Raw genomic sequence first — 17470 nt, 5'->3', positions numbered from 1 at the left:
CCTCAAGATAATCATGCTAAGCGAAATCAGCCAGACAGAAAAAGTTGAAAATCACATGATATCACTTTTATGTGGAATATAAACCTAAAAGCAACAAATGAACAAGACAAACAAATAGAGACTCATGAACATAGACTATAGACTAGTGGTTACCAGAGGGTAGGGAGTGGGGATGAGGGGGGAGGTAGACAAGGTTAAGGTGGTCAAAAATAGGGGGATAGGGAGAGGGTGAAGTGGGTAAAGGGGATCAAATATATGGTAGCTAAAGGAAACTGGACTTTGGGTGGTAAACACACAATAGAATATACAGATGTCAAATTATAATGTATACCTGAAAATTATGTAATTATATTAACCAATGTTACCCCAATAAACTTAAATAAAAAAAATCAATACAAAATGAATTATAGATTTAAAGGAAAATATAATACAAATTTATAATACGGCATAGGGAAAGGCTTCTTCAATATACAATAAAACTTAGAAAGGAAATTTAGATAAATGGCACTGCATTTAAATTAAGAACTTTTTAAAATCAAAATCCATCATTGCAAGTTTTTAAAAAGCCAGAAAGTAGGAATTTATATGTGTGTAACAATGAATGTGAGTTTAAAATATGAAAAAAAAAGTATATATAAACTCCTACAAATCAGCAATAATAAAAAAAGCCCAAAATAAAAATGGAGAAGGGTACTTGAATAATCACCCACAAGAGAGGCTACTTAAATGGCCTATAGACATACGAAAATATTGAATACCATTAGTGAAAAAGGAAAACACAAATTAAAACTATAATACATGTTTATGGCCATGCCACCCTGAACATTCCCGGTCTCATCTGATCTTGGAAGCTAAGCAGGGTTGGGCCTGGTTAGTACTTGGATGGGAGACCACCTAGGAAGACCAGGAGTTGTAGGCATAAAAACAAATAAACAAACAAAACTATAATATGCTAAACATTTATACATGCATACATCAAAAAGGCTAATTTTAAAAAATTAGGAGTAAAAAACAGGAAAAAATGTTAACAAGAATGTGAAGTAACTGGAACTCTCATTAATTACTAGAAATAGTGTAAAGTAGTATAACTTTGGATATCTGTTTAGCAGTTTTTATGAAAATTGGAAATTTACCTTCATTATGTCCTGCTAATTTACTACTAAGTATATACTGCATAGAAATATATATATGTAGAAATGCAAAAAAATATACAATATGTAAAAAGGAACATACATAGCAATATTATTTATAATAGTCTCAAATTGAAAACGTTATTGACTATTAACAGAATGAATAAATAAATTATGGAACATTCACATAATGATAAACTAAATAATGAAAATGAAAAACATATTTAATAACATGGTTAGATGTCAGAAACATTACATTGATTGGAAAAGTCTATACACAAAATATTTTCTACTTTGAATATATATATAAATGGACATGTATATATGTGTATATATATGTATATTTCAATTTAAAAAAGTCATGTGAACGTTATCTATGATGCTAGAAGCCAGGATATAGGTGATCTTTGGATTTGCATATGAATTTATTCTCTATCTCTCTGTGCCTGTGTCTATCTGTCTCTCTGTCTCTCTCTCTCTCCTCTTTATATAAATTACAGTGGCTTCTACGTATATATCTGAAAGAAATTGTTGTGACCGGAATAACCAGACTCAACCTGAGTGCTTTGATTATAGAGGCAATTTATTAGCCGGCGGCTGTCCTTCCAAAGGAGCAGCCCCGAAATGCCAAGATACAAGGTTTTTAAGCCCTGAATTCTATTCCTCATTCTGTCTTAAACACAAAGGTCCATCTTTCTCCTATTCACTACCTGTCAACCCACTGGTCAGGTGTGCAAGCGGGGAGTACAGAAGCAGAAAGCTTGTTGTTAGAATGTTATGTTCCTATGGGTGATTGCCTATGTTCCCATGGGCAATAGCCAATGTTCCCATGGGCGATGGTCAAACAGTAATTTTCAGCTTATATAAAATTGATTATTTTTCATGCCACGGAAGCAAGCAGGGTTACACAGGCTAAAATTGGCAGTTAGCGTATGAGCTCATTGTTACAAGTTTCATGATTAACAGAATGTGGTTAGGGGTTCCAGAAACTAGGCCTAAGGTATAGACTTCCTTTGTCCAGTTTCAGGTTTTAATTATCCTTTAACCCTTTCACATTTCAGCAGGCTATCACAAAATGAAGTCATTATATATTCTATTGGATCTGCTTCTGAACAATTTTAAGAATTTGTTCTGGAGTTTCTGAAATTGGTTCTCTAATCTGATTAAATTTCAAGTCACTAATAACTCTATCTCCAGTAGTAAAGAGCTCACTGATAGTCTGTGACATGATATGATAATAGAGATACACAAAGTATCACCATTTAATACTCCTAATTGCAGATGACCATTTATTTGATACCTTAAAACATTTTTATCAAACTAACAATTATAATGAGATTGGCTGGTTGCTCCAATTGCACTGAACAAAGTGGGGAAAAGAAAGGATGAGATCAGGGATTTGAATTCCCAGTCAAGGGTCACATAAATGGCCCAAAGTCTCTGCTCTGAAAGAAACTCTTACTTCTTGTAGCTGCAGAGCTGAAATTACTGAAAAACAAATCCAGCCTCTAATTCTGTGAGTGGCTGAATTACAACACAAATTGAATCCCCAAACTTGGAGAGTGGGCATTGACTGACTGGGAAGGAATGGATTCTTGAAAATTAGAATGGGAACATATGGAACAATCCTGATGAAACTTGGGATGCTGAGCCCCCTAAATTCTGATGTTTTTGTTTTTGTTTTCCCAGTAGAAACAGCTATTCCATCCACATCTGAAGAGATTAACCCTACTTTGCCTGAGGAAACTAACAGCCTCCCCTGAGGTAGCAGCCTTGCAAGACACAGCTAATCTTCCTCAGGTCCCACTCCCACCACTCCTTTTTGCTTCTAGAACTATAACTAGATTCAAGTCTCAGCAGACCCCAAAAGGTGAAGTGTACCACACTATAAAATCTATACAGACAGAAAACCAGGGAATGGTTGTAGGAATAAATATTAAGTATTCGGGAAAATGATGGAAGAAGCATAAAGTTGGATCAGACCAAATTTATTGATAGGGACCAAGCAGAGAATCTGTACTTAATGTTGCAGCTTGTGGGGTTAGAAAGGACACTGGTTGGTTGGTTTTCTGAAACGTGAACTGAAACGTGGTCTACTCTAAGTGATGTTGAAATGCCAGGACCGCCTCGGTATATTATAGTGGAAAAAATCCAAAGACTTAAAAAGATTGGAATGCTAAAGTGGATTTATCATTTGAAACCTACTCATCCACTCTAAGAGGGTCCAGAACACATATCTTTTATCTCAAATGTGAGAAATAAATTTGTGAGAGGAGCCCAGCATCCTTGAATATCTCTGTGATTGCTCTTCTCTGTAGGTTAGAAATTACAGTGACTTCTGGGTATCTATCTAAAGGAAATAAAAGCACTATCTTGAAGAGATATATTCGCACCCATGTTCATTGCAGCATTGTTTACAATAGCCAACCTAAGTGTCCATCAATGAATGAATGGATAATTAAAATGTGAGACATACCAAGCACATACCCTGTGATTATTTCCCTAGTTCTAGAACGTGTAACTGCAATAGACGTTCTCAGCGACTGGCAGAATCCCCACATTGGTTCCTTGAACTGTGAAGTGAGGGCTATAATGGTGAGAGGCCAAATGGAAGCCTCTAGAACTGCCTCTACCTAGGAGAATAGTAAACCAAAAGCAACATTCCTGGAAGGACTGCACAGATTAATGCCACCATCGAGTACTTGAAGGATGCAGGGGTAGTGATTTTTACCACATTTCCATTCAACTCATCTATTTGGCTTGTGCAAGAAACAGTTGGATGTGGGAGAATAACAATGGGTTAACCAGGTGGTGACTCCAATTGCAGCTGCTCTGACAATTGTGGTTTCATTGCTTGAGCAAATTAACACATCCCTTGGTATCTGGTATTTAGTTATTTATCTGACATATTTTTTTTCTCTACACCTTTAGTAAATACCATCAGAGAAATATGCTTCTGGCTAGCAAGGGTAGAAATATACCTTAATTGTCTTACCTCAGGGGTATATCAACTCTCTAGTCCTTTGTCATCATTTAGTTTGCAGGGATCTTGATTGCCTTATCCTTCTAAAAGACATCACACTACTCTATTACGTTAATGACATTATACTATTGGATTTAGTGAGGAAGTAGTAGCTACTCTAGACTTATTGTTAATACATTTGTTTGTCCGAGTTTAGGAAATAAGTCTGGCCAAAATTCAGGGGCTTTCTACTTCACTGAAATTTTTAAGGGTCCAATGATGTGGTGGATGTCAAGATATCCTTCTAAGGTATAGGATAAGTTGTTGTATTTGTCCCCTTCTGCAATAAAAGAGAGGCATAATGCCTAATGGGCTTCTTTTGATTTTGAAGGTAATATATTCCTCATTTATGTATGCTACTCTATAAAAAAACTATTTCTTAATTCCTATTTCATACAGAATTTTTTTTTTCAAATAGTAAAGAAGGGTAGAAAATAAAAAGCAAATTTCTGAAGTTCGCCATCTCACCAAACCCACTTCCACAATAAATATTTTCGTTATTGATCTTTTTAGTTCTTCTGATGGTTTAACACTTTTATATCTTATAGCATATTTATACTTCTATTTTTTGATTTATCAACAGTTAAACAGTGTCTATTGAATTCCCCATTAACAGGTGAAGAAGTGGCTTATTTTTCACTAGCTCTAAGTCTCTCCTCCATCTACCAAATTTTATTAGTGCTATTATTTTTGTTGTTGTTTTCTTCTCGTGGTTATTTTATAAAAGTAAATAATAAACATAGAATCTACTTTTGATCCACAGTGTTAAATAGTAACCCTGCACTCAATTTGGTTCATACCAGTGTTACCTACCCACTTGAAAAAGGACTTAACTCTAATTTGATAGATCAAAAGCCAATATTTCCAGAAGCATTTCTTTAAAAAGAAAAAACTCTTGCAAAATGCATACCAGTTTGACAATAAAGTCTCAATTGTATGTGCATACCAGTTTTATGCATTGCTTAATATGAAATTCATAGTCAAGAAGAAATGAAAAAATGAATAATTCAGTATTAAATAAATAATACAACAACTTAACTTTTTTACCGCTATTTGTTTCATACCTGACGGAAAGTTAAGGCAACCACAGTAAATGAGGAAAAGTCCTATAGTTTCAATTATAATTAGCATCTATTAGATAAAGTGGTAATGACACCAAAATAGCTAATGAAAAAGCTTTGTGTGACTGCCCCTGGTCCTCATATCTGTGAACCAGATTGCTTACAGACACTCATTTGGCCTTTTCTCCACCCAGGGAACAAGAGCCTCTGGCAGGAGGGTGTTGCTGGACAAAATTGACTTTTTCCCACTTTTTCCTTCTCCACAGATTTTAATACTAAAGACACAGAAAGAGATTGAACTCTGCTGAAGATTCTGTTTCCCAAGAGGCTGTATGATAACAGTTTTCAAACATGACTCAAGAAATCATCCTGAGGAACAAAAAGCACTTTGAAAGAGCCAATATATCCAAAATATTATTTTAATACGTGATTAATATAAAGTTACTATTAATATATTTTGAACTTTTTTAATACAAAGTCTTTGAAAACTGGTGTGTATGTATAATATATACTTGCAACACAACCTAGTTTGGACTAGCCATATTTTAAGAGCTCAATACAAACATGTGGGTGGTGGCTGCCATATTGGACAGAATTAATTCTAGAGCATGGCAGAACAATAGGATAGAAGAAAGTTGGGTCCTGGTGTAGACACATCCAGCCTACTTGGTCTATTGGGTACAGCTATTATGTGAGAAATAAATTTCTACCTTGTTGGAACCAGCGGTTTTTTGTTTTTTGTTTTTTGCTTGAGTTTTTTATTGCAGCAGCTTAGCCTATACCTTTATTAATATTCATACTCATACTTAAATGCACATTCATAGTAATACTAATATAGTACCTCTTTGAAAACTATGTTCAAGAAAGCTAGAAGCTTTCTACAATTTTTAAAATTTAAGGAATCATAACTGAAGAAGCTCTGTTAATATCACACTGGGAAAGTACCTGGAGGGCCATATATTCCATAATAAATTGTGCCTCCCTCCCATCTAGTTTTCAATTTTTAACTGTCTATTGACCCCATACCTCCATCTGCTTCTCTTTAACATTTTTCTTTGGAAAACGTTTCATAAGAACTGTTTAAGACAGAATTGTAAGTGACACATTAAAGCAGGGATAAAGATTCAAAGAACAGAAAAAAAGTGAAGTACAGATAAACTTAAGGTATGGAAAAATTCAGGCATTTCAAATTAGGGTAAACTTAATTGTTAAAAGAGAAAACTATTAAAGCAGATCATTAAACTTTCAAAAACATTTTAAGGTTTTGCTATATTTCAGATACTTGACAAGAGCAATCTAGACAGGGGCACCAAGAAAGACTTTTGGGGGAGAAGACACCCGAACTGAGTCGTGAAGCATGTGTAGAAATAAGTCACTGACATGGGGAGCAGAGAAGTAGTGAGAGCATTGCAGCAGAAGGACAAGGCCCTGGAATAGTGTCAACATGACACATTTGGGAGATCACGGGCATTCGTTTTGACAAAAATACAAAGTACCACAGAGGAGAGTGGCTGGATATGAGATCAGGGAGGTAAGGGATGGTTTAAAAAGAGCCTGAGGTTAATGGCAAGGAACTGTGCTGCTTCTGATCAGTGCTCTAGAACCCCTAAGGATTTTCAATGTAGTGTCATAGATGTGGTTAGTAGCAATGGCAATATCAGATCTGCTGGATAATGAATATGATATTACATTGGTGGAATTGATATGATTCGGTGACCAATTATAATTAAGGTGAAAGAAATGATAAATTTAAGAATAGGGCTAAGGTTTCTGATATCAGTGACAAAATAAGTGCTGGTCCCTTAAGTTGAGAAGGACACAGAGGGTTTAAAGGGCAGGATGACTGGTTTAGTTTTGGAGAAGTTAAACATGTCAGTAAGTTAGTAAAGGAATCCAACTAGGGAAGAAGAGCCTGAAACACTATCCTAGTGTCAATATTCAATATTCAAAGGATGGACCGAGAAGGAGGGGGAGAAGGAGGAGAGAGGGAGAGAGGCGGGGTGGGAAATGAGAGAAAGAGAATAAAAGCCAAGGAAAAGGAGATTTCAGTGCAAATGCCATTTAGCTTGTCCTATGGCTTTAGTAATAAGAAAGGTTACAATTTTAAAGAGGTGTTCATTGGGGCGGCAGGAGCGGAGTCAAGTAGAAGTGAGTGGAAGAACTGGAATAAGAAAGTGGACATGATAATTACAGACCATTCTCTCGAGCTTGACTTTTAAGAAAGGAAACAGCAATCAGGACAGACAAGGTAAAATTTTATCTTTTTAATAGATTATATAAGCATTTTATGTTGAGGAAATTGCCAGTAAAGTGAAAGAAAGTTATATCTTTGAGAAATTATAATCAATGAAGCATTATCTAGGGCATAATTTTTCTACTGAGAAGGGAAGAGGAAAGCAATTCGTGTAATGGCAGTGAGTCTGTACAACATGCAGAAGGCAGGCATCTGAGGGAATTTCCTATTTTCGCTAAACTAAAAGAGGACCTTCACGCTTGAGTGAGGGTGAAGGCTGCTGGCTCTGGATCTGGATGTCACTTTCTCCTGTACTTCTCAACTGCCTGGGGGCGGTGACAGAGATTATAATATAGTTGGGTTGATTTGGGTAGGTATACATGGGGGAAAGATGGGCAAGTGAAGTGAGGATTTGGGGAAAAAAGTAATTGAATTAAAGTTCTTTGAAGTTTCATCAGACAGGGAGCTTACAAGCTTCATCGTGTTTAACTTCTTCATTCTGTAAAGGGAAAGACTGAAGAACTTGTCCAAAGTCACAGCGAGTTGCTGGCAGAATGATGTCCAAAATTCAGAATTTCTGAAGCACAGTGTTAGTACAATAGTACTTTTTAAATCATTTCCTTTTTTTCTAGTCACCATGTAGTCTTTTCTAATGTCAATTCCTTTTATCTTATTTTGAATATTTCCTCTTTGATTTGACTGTCGTCTTTGTTACAAAAAGAAATAGTTATCACTGTGATTATGACCTTTGTGAAAGAGCAAAGGGCTAACTCCTTGCTGACACTGTCACAGATATTTCAATCATCATCATCTTAATAGACAACATATTGAAACTGTATCATCGTACCTCTGATTCAGTTGTCTTCTGAGTTGAATGTAGTTTCAATCTCTCACTGGAAAGAGAAAAGGACTTGCTACCAATTAGAATTATTCTTAAATATGGAGGATATATATTTCAAGTACCTTACCTAAGCTTAATTATAATTATGTAAGTGATCTCAGATTATTTTAAAATCATCTCTATCCCAATAAATGAAATATATAATTGATGTTACAGATCCCCAAATAATACGAATTAGTTGAATTAGGAATGCTATAAAATACAGACCTTTAAAATAAGATTGTAACTAGAGTGACAACAGTGTTTAAATGCTTAAATTTATTTTATTGGACAGCATCACCTTACTCAGGATTAGAGTTACCAAGTTCAACAAATAAAAATACAGGATGCTCAGTTAAATTTGAATTGCAGATAGACAATGAATATTTTTTAGTATAAGTATGTAGTTACATACAAATTTTTGTGTCGTTATTTGAAATTCAAATTCACAGGGCTGTCCTGTATTTTATCCTGGCAACCCTACTCAGGATCTGCCTAACTCTAACATGACATAAAACTATCTTCATTGCCAGCCTGGGTCCCCAGTGTACACTTCTCAAGCACCTCATCTTTTCTGTCCCTGTGTCTCTTTGAAATTATCCTTGGGCTGGTGTCTGCTACACAGGCTAAAGAGAGGATAAGTCCAGTAGTTTCCACAGAATAAGGACAAGTAGAGAATGGCTGGGAAGCTGCAAGGCAGGAGGCAGAGATACAATTCTGAAAGAAAAAGAAAAAATGGAATACATCAGAGTGTTATTCATCCTCTACAAAACCCCAGACCATTAAGATTTCATCAAAATGTATCCTCTTAATTCTTCTTGGACAAAAACTCCTTTCAAGTCAGCAAATGGGGTTTCATCTAAATGTATTCCTAACTAATATTAATACATGTGTATTAAGGAAAGTTCCCAGCCTTCTCTTATCCTCCTTCATATGTTTATTTTACATGCCTGGAGTGGAAGCCAATAACTTTAAATTCTGAGGCTTTTCTTTTCTTTTTCTTTTGAATGGTGGTTGATTGGGAGGGGTTGGTCAGGATATTGGAAAGCAAGTTATCCAGTGGCAAAATAGAAGAGAGTGGGGTTTTCATCAAAATTTAACATTTGTGCGTAGTACCATGAGTACTGGGAATGGATTGTGGGGTGGTAGCTTTCTACTCGAGCCACACTTTTTCCCTTTGCCCCATCTTAAATAACACCCTGAGAGTCATTTGATTATTCAAGCCTATCTGCCTGTGATTGCTGTGGAGCAGTCTATTTAGAATTGCAGATCCTATATGTCTAGGAAAATAATTTAATTAATGTCCCACTTCCCTCTCCCAATCTTTCACTCTGCCTGTGATATGGTTATGAAACTAGCATAAAGTCTCTATTAAGATAATGACTCTTAAAACACTCTTATAGTGTGTATATATGTATATTCACACACACACACATATACGTGATATCTTTTTAAGAATAACTATAATGTATATTAATTACAGAAAAGTTAGCAAATGCCAAAAAAGTACTAAAAAGGAAACAGATCTCCCATAATACAGATATAATAACTATTAATATTTTGGAATATTTTTATATTTTTATTTCCATGCACAATTTTTTAAATGTATTTGAGTTGATATTTTCTTATTTAATATTAAATCAGCGTCATTTCTCACAATCAGACCTTTTTTAAAATAAGGGAATAGGTATGTCCTATGACTCTGTGCAAGATATTTAGAAAGAAGGTGTTAAAATTTACCAATCCCTAAGACTCTCCCTAATCATCTTTCCAAAACAGAATTTCCCTTAGCAGTGATGGCCTGTGCCTTCAAACCAGTAGCCTCAAACTTTTTACAAAGAAAGTCTTTGTCCAAAAAAAATGGTGTAGATGATAGAGGCTCTCTGTTCATTCCTCTGGTGACCAAATCAAAGTTGTGACAGACACAAGGAGCAAACAGCAAGGAAAATTGCCTGGGATCTTGATGAACAAGCTATACAACTAGGGAGAAATCTAAGAAATCATCCTGCAATGGGTAAAGGAAGGACAGTCAAGGACGTGAAGCTGCCTGAAACTGAGTGGCTGAGTGGGACAGAGGCTGAGGCAGCAGCAGCGGCAGATGCCTCTTAAAGAGGCCAAAGAGGCCGTGTGTGCGACTGGATTTTTGTGGTGATGGACCTGCTCTCTCTGAGCACCAGAGCTGGTTCGGCTGCACAGGGGGCACCAGGGACTTATACGGGGACTCTGAGTTGTTGGAATGAGGGCTGAGGTGAGATTCGCTCTGTACAAAAGTGCCAGCAGTATCCATTGCTCCCCTGTTGAGCCCTGCCCCCTCCCAGTCCACGGACTCAACACTACCATAGCGGAGACATGATCAAACTGGATAATAGAGTTAGCTCAGCCCAGAGGATTCCCTGAAACCTTGCCTCCCCCAACTTGTGGCTCCACCCAAGCCACATCCAGGTGTGTCCTCGCTTAGTCAGGTATCCCTTGCTGAACAGCACCTAGACTCACACTGGTGACTCCTGGTCTCGGTTTCTGGCATGGCCTTTTGAGGCAGCTATAAGCACAGCATCTGTGAATTGCTTGCTGAATCTTAACAGATGGCCCCGAAGGGGCACAGGTTGGGACTAAACTTGGCTTGCAGCTGAACCCCTCTCAGGACTGTGCCACCGGACACCTACATAACAAATCCACACTAATAAGAATGAAAGACTTAAGGAGCTTTGCTTAGTACATAGAAACAGACAGAAAGGCAGCCAAAATGGGAATTCAAAAAAGCAGAAACCATAGGAAAGAACAAAACAGAGATCCAGAAATAATGGAGTCAAGCAATCTAACAGATGCAGAGTTCAAAACACTGATTATAGAGAAGTTCAATGAACTTAGGGGAAGTGTAGATGAATTCAATGAGAACTTCAACAAAGAGATAAAATAAAATAAAAATGGAAATGGAAATTATAAAAGGGATGAAGAGAATCAAACCACTAATATAAAGGACAGGGAAGCCAAGGACACTCAATCATAATGGCAAGAAAAAAGAAGCCGAGACTATAATAATTTAAGGAGCCTATGGGACAAAATTAAAGGTGAAAATATCCATGTCATAGGGGTACCAGAAAGAAAACAAGATGTTGAAGAGCTATTTGAAGAAATAATGATGGAAAACTTCCCTCACCTGGTAAAGGAAATAGACATAAAACCCCAGGAAGCTCAGAGAGTCCTAAAAACCAGAAACCCAAAGAGGTCCACACCAAGACACATCATAATTAAAATGCTAAAGGTTAAATACAAAGAGAAAAATCTTAAAAGCAGCAAGAGAAAAGTCCTTAGTTACCTACACGGGCAGCTGATTTCTCAACAGAAATTATGCAGGACAGAGTGGTTGGCAAAAAACATTCGACGTGATGAAAACCCAGGATCTACAACCAAGAATACTTTATCCAGCAAAGCTATTATTTAGAGTTGAAGAACAGATAAAGAGCTTCCCAGACAAAAATAAGCTAAAGGAATTTATCATCACCAAGCCAATATTACAGGAAATGTTGGAGGGACTTCTTTAAGAAGAAAAAACATGTATCAAAAACAGAAATAAAGAATGGTCATAACTACATTCCTATCAACAAATACCTCAAATGGAAAAGAATTAAGTGCTCTAACCAAAAGATAGAGTTACTGAATGGATAAGAAAACAAGACCCCTAGCTATGCTGCCTACAAGAGACTCGCTTCAGATTAAAAGACACACACAGACTAAAAAGAAGGTGATGGAAAAATATATTGCCTTGATGGACCTAGAGGATATTATACTGAATGAAATGGCTTGGATAGAAAAAGACAAATACTGCATGATTTCACATACATGTGAAATCTAAAGAACAAAATAAACAACAACAACAACAAAAGCGGAAATATACTCATAGATACAGAGAATATTTAGAGGGATACTAGATGGGAGGAGGGTTGGGAGGGACAAAAAAAGGCAAAGGGATTTTTTTTAAAAATGTATTTTAGCTTTATTGAAGACATATTACAGTAGACAAACAAGTAGACGAACACATGCTTTATCAAATATACATTCTCATGTGTGAGAAAATATAAATAGATACCAGGAAAGGGCCGCACTGAGCAACTTGGCTTACGACTCCCTTCAGTCGAGTACCAGGGCTATTCAGACTGACATGCTGATGGGGGAGGGACTGGGGCGCAGAGGGTGGAAATGGTCTCTCGGTGTTCAAGAGGCCACTTTAAGTAGACAAGAAACAGTCCAAGATTGACCACCTGATGATCAATTTCTCTTTCAAGACAGTTTCAGCTGATAACTACACTTCTTACATTTGAAAACAGCCTCAAATCAAACTGTTTTTCACCTTCACACCACCCACTGGAGATTACTAGGGCTGCTAAAAAAACACTCAACACACAACCTTGAAAGAGCAGGTCCAAATATTACTCTTAAAAGATACACACACACACACACACACACACACATACCCATCAGTACCCACAAAAACTTCAGATGATTCATGGGCTTTCAGGTGTTAAGAGCAGCTTATAACATATCTCTCAAGTCAAAAGTTGTTATTTTTGCAACAAACTAGGCAGTTGTCCAAAACAGAAAGAAAATTAAGGCTAACTGATGTTGGTTTAGATTGTACTCCAAACAAAAAAGTTATAAATTAGAAGAAGCAGGAGGGAAAAATATTTGCCAAACTTAACTGGGAAAAAGACCATGTAATAGAAAAACAAAACATTACTTTCAGGTTGTCAAAAAAATCTTAGCTCGACCTGTAAGATCCAACTGTTTCACAATTACCTTTGTAATCTGTGTCAAGAAGCAAAATCAGAAATGGAGGATGTAGTATAAAATGACAGCAAATTTACCTCTGTTGCTCTGTTACTCTCTTGGCATTTCTGTAGATATTCAAGTGATTAGAAAAGGCCGTAACACATTTGGGTAAAATATGGGGTATAACACTAAACATCACAATTCCAGCTTCACTCAAAATGGAGTACAAATGGATAGTTGCAGAATAGACATGGAGATGTAGAGTGTAGCATGGGGAAGATGGTTAATAATGTAATAAATATGTAGGAGGGAAGTGGGGTGATCGCTTTGCTAGTTATGTGGATCTCTGATCACTACGAAATACAACTGAAACTGTTATATTACTATATGCCAACTATAACTGAACAAAAAACTCTTTGAACTGTACAATGTAAATACAAGCAACTAATTGTTTATTATGCTTCAATAAAAACAGAAAAAAATAACACCTTGTAAAAAGAAATTTATATATTCCTTGAAATTTTTATGAGAGGTCATGTTACTTGTGAATAAAAATGGCTTTACTTCATTCCTCTGAAAAAAATAAAGAGAAAGTCTTTGTCATTTTTGGAAGATGGTTTTTCATATGAGTTCATAAAATCTTTTTTTTTTTTTAAGGCTTTGTAATTTACGTTCTTAAATATTGCACAGAATGCAGCATTCTCATATAAGCATCTCTACCACTCCTCAATCCTTTGTGTATTTAATTCACGCTGTGACCATCTAAGGGGGAATTAAATCCCAGTTTAAGGAGTGAACACTGATATCATCATGACACTCTGCTCCAGAGGTAGCAATTGCTGTCTGATGTCTTTGCCCTGAAGCCAGCCCAGCCCACCTCTGCTTCTTACTAGGTCTGTGATCTAAGGCAAGTCCCTGCTTCTCTGGGTCTCACTTTCCTTATCTATGAAACAGAGGCATGGACCAGATGAGCTAAGGTTATTTAAACCTTTGAAATTCGTGATTAAAACCAGAATCTAAATACTCTTATGTCAAGAGAAACATTCTTATGTCATGTTCTCAGGGATGCCCAGGAATCTGGGGCCAGATGCCCAGAAGGCAGCTCTTCATGGTCATATAACCCCTAAAATCTGGTGGAAATACGTGACACTGGATTGAAGGGGCCATTTCCTCCTTTCTAATATTTGCCATAATAAAATAGCTCGACAGTCACAGGGATTCCTTAGTTTCAGGTTTATTTTGAAATTATATAGATTCCAAGTTTACTTGAAGTCTCCTTCTCCCCAACAATTGGAGACACTATAAAAGTCAAAAATGCCCATTATTACTTTTGGTTGCTTCTCTAGTTGGAAGCTAACCAGACTCCAAGAAGCTAGATATATAATAGGAATTCAATAAATGTTTATTTAATGAATGAATGATAGACTAAATAGGTATATTTAGGTTCATTCATTCTTTTGGAGTGAGCCTGCGGCACTGGATTAAAAGAATCTCTATTTTTTACAATATTCTAGATTAAATTATATGCATGCATAAATTACTAAGAGATTTTTATGCCAATAGGAGATTCTGTATACTTTAATATAAATTCATCATGCTGATACAGATTTTGGACCAGATAAATATATTCAGAGGATATACATTGAATTCATTATAGCCTCATTTTTTTCCTTATTATTTTGCCATAATTGTAGTGCGCTGTAACTATGAAATAAGTATGTAACCTAAATGCATACAGAAGACAGAATATGATCATATCAAAGGAAAGGAATTCACATTTGTGGGTTACCTTCACTGTACCAGACACTGTGCATATACTGATTAATTATCATTAAAAACCTCATAGAAATTTGATGAGGAGGTGAATTTTAATTTATCTACTGTTCTGCTTGGGAGATATTTTTTTTCATTCCTTAGGTCACACAGATGATAACAGAAGTGAACTTCAAACCTAGGCTGATAGAATTTGAAAGCTCATACTATTTTTATTATCTGAAAGAAAAAGACATTAGACAAAAGGGCATTTTTATCAAAAGGAATTGGTTAAAGAACTAGAAAAAAGCCAGAGGGGTTACAGACATTAAATAAGAGATAAAAGATCCTGGGCTTTTTTTTTTTTTTTTTTTTTTTTTTAGCAGAACCAAACAAAAGGTCACCTTTGCTTATCTATCGCAGCAATAAAATCCTTTTGTGGATTGTCAAACACATCACATCTATTTTCCAACCTCATTTTATTTGGTTCCTTGAGTGGAGTATAGAAGGGGGATCAATGTCCAGAGAGGAAGAAGATTCTAGCATCAGCAGGGCCACTTGTTACTTGTATCATCCTGGCTGAGTCATTTAGCTTTGCAATCTTGCTTTCTCCATTTCTAAATATTGACTCTCTCAACCTAATAACATTTTGTACATGTAAAGGACCCAAATGAAATACATATATAAATGTGAATTTCATAGCACTGTATAAAAAATATCATGACCTCTGCCTCAGCTAGAGGCTACTGAGACTAATATTTGTAATTCTAAGACTAGGAAGTGTGAGAGAAGGAAGGACTTGGAATGCATAAAGAATTCTAGAGATAATTTAGATTCTAATTCAATCTGGCTGCTGTGGTGACTATAATGATTTTGGATATATTCGATTATTGTCCTATCTACTCAACAGGGAAATAAATCATTTTATGACTCTAGATTGCATTTAACACCTCAACAATAAAAATGAGAAGTTTCACATGAAGTGTTGATTTACTTGTGACTAGAGTTATAGCAAATCTGACCAAGTTACCAAATTTGACAGCTGAAGAAATATAAGCATCCAACAGTGAGTTGTTCCAAGTGAAACAACCATACTGCTTCCAGAAACATTTGGCAAGCAATTCATGTGGGGAGAAAATAACAGAAAAGGCAAAAATGAACAAATGACAACCCAGTCATCAATGGATGCCCTGTGGAGTCACCAAAGCTAAAAGCAAGATTTCCTGCTATGATTTCAGAGTCATAATTCCTTTCTCTGACTGCATGCAAATTAAGGAAGAGTTGGCTTGATGTGACCATATCAAGAAATTTATGAGTTAGCACAAATAAATAAAAATGCTGACTAGGAGAACAAATAATTGTTTCCATTTACTGTCTAACTGCCTACTCTTAAAGTTATACCAGAATCATAAATAATGAAATCTGAACAGGATGAATGCATGCTTATTAGTTGGATTTGAAATTCAAAATAAAATCAGCATTCCATGTGAAGATTTTTAAAGATAAGTTATCAGATACATTCCATTTCATGGACGTTATGTTATTAAAGATGATATCATAATCTTTCTCTTGACAGCAGATAAAAATAGAAGAGTTACTTCTGGCTTAAATCTCAGGCACTAAAATACTTACAACTTCCAGGAATTACCAACGTATATTTGAAAAGTTTGGTCTTTGGGTGTTAGAGAATTGTTTGGGGCCAAAAAATAATGTATCTTATTAATTTCAAGCATTTTGCAATTTACTTTCCATCAAATACAGATATGCTAAAGTCTTTTCTCTTTAAAAAATATGAAACAAACTTTGATAAACAGATTTTTTTCTCACCCACCGACTTAAACAGATTTTTAAAGTGGACATGAAATGAATATTATAAACCATTGTGACTTGTATTAGCCGTTATTACTGTACTTGTTACTCTCAAAGTCGTAATGACTGTCTCTTATAAAATATTACTAGGACCCTACCTAATATTTAATTCTGTACTTATTACTCCTTTGAGGATGACTTTATTCATAGCCATAATATACATCTTTCTTCTTCAACAACTGAACCCTTTGCTATGGTATTGTGAGAAAAATTTACCTCTACTGTCCCAAATTCCCCACCTCCCACCATGACTAAATTATAATCTCCTTGAGAGCAGGATTGTGTCTGTCTTGCTTATAGCTATATCCGTAATCCTGTATACATTGTAGGTGCTTCATACGTATTGGTGGAGTGAAAGACTGGATTGAAGCAGGAGTCTCTTTGCAATGCTCTGTGAAGAGAAAAGTGGAAGGGACCAATGTAAGGGGAAATGCAGCAACTGTCCTAACTGTCCCAAGAGAGCAGTATCATTTCTGTTTCATGTTAATTATACCTAGTAAAAAGAATTCATGAATTCTTGATACAATAAGAACAGTTTAAAGTGTACTATTCATGAGAGAGGAAAATGAAACTAAGATGCAAGGAAATGAGCATTGGAGTTAGGTCAGTTGGTATAGTGGTTAAGAGATGCTAGAGTAAGACAATCTGGGTTCAAATACTTGGCCTGCCATTTGCTAGGTGTATGACATTGAAGAAATTGCTTAATTTTGATGTGCTCCAGTTTCATTACTTGTAAATGGGGAGACATACATACAT

The 17470-nt window shown here is 35.9% G+C and overlaps 1 pseudogene; it reads left to right on the top strand.

Annotated features, from left to right (window-relative positions):
- The first annotated feature begins 800 nt into the window (after window positions 1-800).
- Window positions 801-919, top strand: LOC112469465 (annotated as a pseudogene).
- Window positions 920-17470: the final 16551 nt, after the last annotated feature.

This window comes from Pteropus alecto, unplaced genomic scaffold (genome assembly GCF_000325575.1).
Source record: "Pteropus alecto unplaced genomic scaffold, ASM32557v1 scaffold146, whole genome shotgun sequence".
Classification (NCBI taxonomy): domain Eukaryota; kingdom Metazoa; phylum Chordata; class Mammalia; order Chiroptera; family Pteropodidae; genus Pteropus; species Pteropus alecto.
The sequence above is the reverse complement of the archived record's forward strand: the minus strand, read 5'-3'. Positions and strand labels throughout refer to the sequence as shown.